Source organism: Cololabis saira, chromosome 14, assembly GCF_033807715.1.
Source record: "Cololabis saira isolate AMF1-May2022 chromosome 14, fColSai1.1, whole genome shotgun sequence".
Classification (NCBI taxonomy): Eukaryota; Metazoa; Chordata; class Actinopteri; order Beloniformes; family Belonidae; genus Cololabis; species Cololabis saira.
In genome coordinates, this window is record NC_084600.1 from 2,744,521 (window position 1) to 2,750,069 (window position 5,549).

Genomic DNA, 5,549 nt, shown 5'->3' on the forward strand with positions numbered 1-5,549 from the left:
TTAATGTGGACTGTGTAGTTTTGAAACTTTAACTCGGGTCTTGGAGTTACACATGTGCTCATTGATGGAGTTAGGGGAGGGTGCAAAAGTGTCTGGTGGAGTACAGTAGCAGCTACGCCTATTTCTTCAACCTGCAGAAGAACATGCTGGGTTTTTTTTAACACCCAGTGGGAATATCTTGAACTATATTGAATTGACATTAATCCTAAGGATGAACATATTCCTTTTGGTCATGCTGTAGCTAAGTACTGTCATGTGAAAAACCCAGTGGGCTATCCCTTCCTATGTCTTTTATTTTATTTGTGTTAAAAACAAAATAAAAAATACTATTTTGTTGTGTTAGTACTAGGCAAAATTAGGCAAGCAACACATACATTTGTTTCTCAAGCCATTTTATCTTTAAAAAAATTAAATTAAATTAAGCCAAAAGAAAAAGAAGGAAGAAAAGATGTGGGCAGTACTAACCCAGATTCAGTTTGCATGACTCAGTAACTTGTCCACCTTTAACAACAACCATTGAAGTGGTTGTTTCCTCTATCACTTCATTAGTTCTTCTGTACAATATTGCATCAGTTATATGAACATGTTGGGCATTTTCTTTTGCACAGCTCTCTTAAAGTCCAGTCACAGCATTTCTCTTGGGCCATTTAGCCATCCAATATCATTGACTCTTACTTTCCAGTCATTGTGATGTTGATTCATTGGCAGGCTTCTGATCATTGCCCTGCTCTAAAAACTCATCCAAGCTTTAAATGACAGACAGGTGGCATTTTATTTGCATCTATAGTACTTTAGAGGAGTTGGTGGTCGATTCAATGACTATCAAGATGCCCAGAAATTAAGCCTGCACAAAGCATGTAAGTTTTTCTGCTCAAATGTTGTCTTTACTGTGGACCAAACAACTGGACATTAAGGCAAATTTCTCCACAATGGTTTCATCATTCCAGAGGAAAAAAAATTAGAAGTCTTATAGTCTGTTCAGATGCAGTTTTGCAAACCTCAATTATTTCTATCATATAATAATGTTGTTCCCTGTCAAGAGAAATACTTGTTCCATCTTCTTCCAATTGTGCTGTCATGAACTTTGACATTTACCATGCTCAGTAATGCCTGTAGTGTCTAAAATGTTGCTCATGGGGTTCTTTTGTATTTGTCTGAGCATTTCATGGTTTAGAAATAACTGAAATTTTATTTGCCAATTCCAATTCCCCATTTCCTCAAACGTCCGACCTGCTTATACCAGTTTTGGTTGGTGTTTCCTGATGGCTTTGTTTCCCATTTTGCACTTGTGAATGGTGATATATGTTTTTCTGTCTTCAAAGCTTCTTTACGTACACATTTTCTGTATCCCCTCTAGGCCAGCTTCCGGCCAAAATGTTTGCTTTTACAGAGCTGATGATCAATCCACAAAGGCATAATGTCTGGCAGCACCAGGTCATCAATTACTCAGGTGTGAGTTTTAGCCTGAGGAAGGCCTGCAGGTTAGGGGTTGGATTAGTCTGTGGGACGCATGTATCACGGCGGGTGTCACTGACATATATGCAGACATAATGCATATAACATGTCAATACCTGTATGTAAATGGATTTGCATACTGAAGCCCCAAGATTGGCATATTAAACATCATCTTGAGTATGAAAGCAGAAGTACAAGAACCCGTAAACATGTAATGTTTCTATATGTGGGCAGGTGGAACATTTCCATTGGCCAGGTGTTTGAGGCAGGGCATAAATACCTGTGACACCGGGCGGGGTCGAGGAAACAAACATTTTCACCTTGTGGCGTTGGGTGCAGCAGCGTTGTGTCACTGTTGTCAGCCGTGCAGTTTCACTGACGGGGTAGTTGCTGGTACGCATGAGCCGGTGTTGAGCAGGTACTACTTTTTAATGTGAAGGTTTCTGTTTTGTTTTATTGTTAAGCTGTTTTCCTTGTTTCAGTGTGTTATTTATGACACCGATTCAGAGTTGATGCTTTGATATGTTTTGGTCAAACAGTAGGAAGCCAGACCGAGGTCCTGTTTCCCAGTGTGAATCGTGTGTGTAAACTAGTACACCGTATTGAGGTGAGTGTTCACCAGGCCAGTGGTGTATTTATGTATATGCATCCCTGGCAAACGGTATATATTTAAGCGGGTCTTTGTGTCTGCAGGAGTCGTGGAGCCAGTCGGCTGCTCCAGTCCACTGTAGTCTATTCAGACCAAGCTTGTGCACCTTGTGATAATCACTGTGATGTTTACTGAACCTAGTGAGTCTGGGAACCTCAAAGCACTATTGCACTTTAGAGATCTGGTCATTATCGGTATCTAAATATCTAGTTTGTCTCCTTTCTTTTGTTGTGTTGCAAAATTTTTTTTTTTTTTGGTATGATCCTTACTCTGTCATTACTTTGATTTTGTAATAAAATCATTATTTTTATATTTACCCTAGCTGACTGACTGCTTCTTACTGTTGGTGATCTTGTCACAAGGTTACAATTTGGCGTTGTTGGCAGGATTTATCTAACACAGTACAGCAGTCAGTGTTAAGGAGACAAGCTTGGTATTGCGTAGTGCTTGGGGTGAGGGTGTAGTTGAGGTGCAAGTGGACTGGAGCAGTGCTAGAGTTGGAGCGATCACAGCAGGAGAAGCAAGGCCAGCCACCACAGAAGTCTCCAGCTTTTTAAAATGTAAAAGTTGTAATAACTGTCTGTCTGCTTGAGTAACCATGGCCGATGAGTTACAACAGACGGTAAATGCCCTTAAATCCAGAGCACAGCTGGATAAGGACACCATTGCTAAGCTAAAGGATGCTAATGACACCCTAAGAGAAGAGTTAACGGCTAAGGAGGATGCTCTTAGGGGGCAGGCAGCAGGGGAGAGAGGTTGTATCTTTGAGTCGCACAGAGCGTATTGTATATCTGCCCAAAGAAAAGAAATGTACCATTTTCACCGGTGGTACAAGTTCTGCATTTTACGACTGGTTAGATGAGTTGAATGCCACTCTGAGTTATCGCCGCTTTACTTGTGTTGAAAAGGCAGCCTTTATTTATGAACAACTGGGTGGGGAAGCCAGGCGGGAGCTGAAGTACCGACTTCAAGCAGTAAGCTCGGATCCTGACCTGGTGTTGGAGATCCTGAGGGAGATGTATGGGCAGCCCTCATCACTTATTATATTACAAAAACAATTCTTTGAGAGAAGGCAAAAGCAGGGTGAGTCGGTGCGCAAATATTCTCATGCGTTGATGGCTATTATGGAGGAAATTAGCCATTGTGATGATAGTGAGGCATGGGCGGGGGGGTTTGCTCTGCGTGATCAATTTGCTGAGAATGTGTGCGATATTAGTCTCAGCATGGAGCTTAAAAAAGTAATTAGATAACAGCCTACTATATCTTTCTTTGATCTTCGCAAGGAAGCTTTTCAGTGGGAGGAGGAAGCCAGATTCGGGGCAGGACGACAGAGGGCAACCATGGATTTGTGCGAGGCCGGAGCTGTAGTAGGGCGTTCAGGTGCTGTGGTAGCTGCAGTGGAGGTGAAAACCGATCCAACTCTGACCAAGGTTCTAAGTATGTTGCAGCAACAACAAACTTTGATAAATGATCTGTCGCAGAAAGTAGCTAATTTTCAGATGTCAGGATCGCGGCCGGCACCTAGTCGGAGAAGGGAGCCTAGATTTGATTTCGCTGGCCAGCCTATCTGTTTCAACTGCCAGAAGGTTGGTCATATCGCCCGGTATTGTGGTAATGCACGAGACAGTGGTAGTCAGTGCTGTCAGGTTGCTCTGACAACCCCCCAGGTGAGTGATGGGGCTGTCCTGATATCTGAGCAGGCGGGAAACTAGTGCCCCCTGCGGTGGAGAGCCAAACCACAGGTGGGGCACAATTGGGCTCATTAGCTAATGTTGATCCTCGGGTTTATGAATGTTTAGTGGGAAAAAGCCCCATTGTGGAGATCTCCGTTGGGGGTGTGAAGTTTCAATGTTTGTTGGATACGGGGTCAAATATCTCCTCTGTCACTGCAAGTTTTTTTTACCAACATTTGAAACCAATATTGGGAAGGGGGCTAGATGACTGTGGCTGGTTGCATTTGAGTGCGGCTCAGGGGTTGGACATTCCATACATTGGGTATGTTGAGACCGACATTGAGGCTGTGGCGCTGGGCAGGACTATACCAAGCCGAGGTATAGTGGTGGTAAAAGATCCAGTTGGGGACATAGCACAAGAGCGCAAGCAAAGAGTGCCTGGCTTAATTGGTATGAATGTGATTAAGATGTGTTTTGAACTTGTGCTATGTGGTAAAAAGTCTGGCCCACTGCCGCCCTCTGTGTTTGGTACGGGCTGGGAATATGCCTTTGCAGCGTGCCTTAACGAGCAGGCAGTATCTTTTAGTTAGAGAAATAACAGGAATAATCGTTCAGTTGCTGCTACAAGCACCAGAATTGGCACACATAGTCCTTAGGGGTTGCTCTTTTGATAAAACCATTGTGCCAAAAAAAAACCAAGAAGGCAGCCTTTTTTCAAGATGGCCGCCATCAAATATACAGTAATATTGCATTTCACAATAAAAACCCAATAGAGTTGTCCTATTGGAATGATCTTGGTGTCAAATCATAACATTTTCACTATGTAGAATCTAAATTTGGCCCCATGGACTTACTCATTGGCTTCCTTGTACCATATATCAGTCCCAGAATCCTAATATTCTGCCAAAATATAGGTTTTTTGTTATGTTTGATCCCGGTAAAATTGATGGTAGTGTATAGCTTAGTATTGTTAGAGGTCGTGTGTGTGTGTGTGTGGGGGAGGGATTCATTCATTGTTCATATTATGTATGACTCGGTACGTATGACTCAGTGTGTAAGTATCATACTAAAATGCATGATTCATGGCGCCGTGGGATCACTCTTTGTCTAGTCTCTACCCTTTGACCTGTTCGACTTAGGTAACCCTGCCAGGAGTACAAGACTCGTGCCAACATAGCTCTAGGGGTCATGGAGACACTCAAACTGCCCCACCACGATAAGGTGATGATCACTTCGAGGCAGGATTTTTTTTTTTTTGTCTTTTATACATTTAGGCAGTAGGATAACCTCTTCCAAACCTCGCACCTTCAGCTACACAATGCTGTACAGGTCAGACCAAAGTGGTAGCATTTGCATCGACTGCAGCATTCCGACTTGCATCCACATTTGGTCAGCTGCTGGCAACTCTCTGCGATGGGTAGATGCTCTGTCCAAACAATCTGCCACAGATCTCCTTTCTTGGTCCAACCCCAGTTTTCAGGAGTCTGTGTGTCTGGTTGACATAATGTTGACTGACTCCAGATGCAGGCCGCTTGGTAGGAAGCACGCTTCACATGTTGCTCCAGTGCTGATTCGTACGGCCTCTGCTTCCGAGCAAACATGTCCAACCTTGCATCATTGACGCCTTCAGCTGTGCTGGATCTGTCATACATCATGACCAAGAACTTCTCCAAGGTATTTAGATCTTCATCGTCCACTACAAGTGGGTAATGGCTGAGTTTACTGAAGACACTGGAAGCCTCATCACAAACATTCCAAATTTGCCAAGCAGA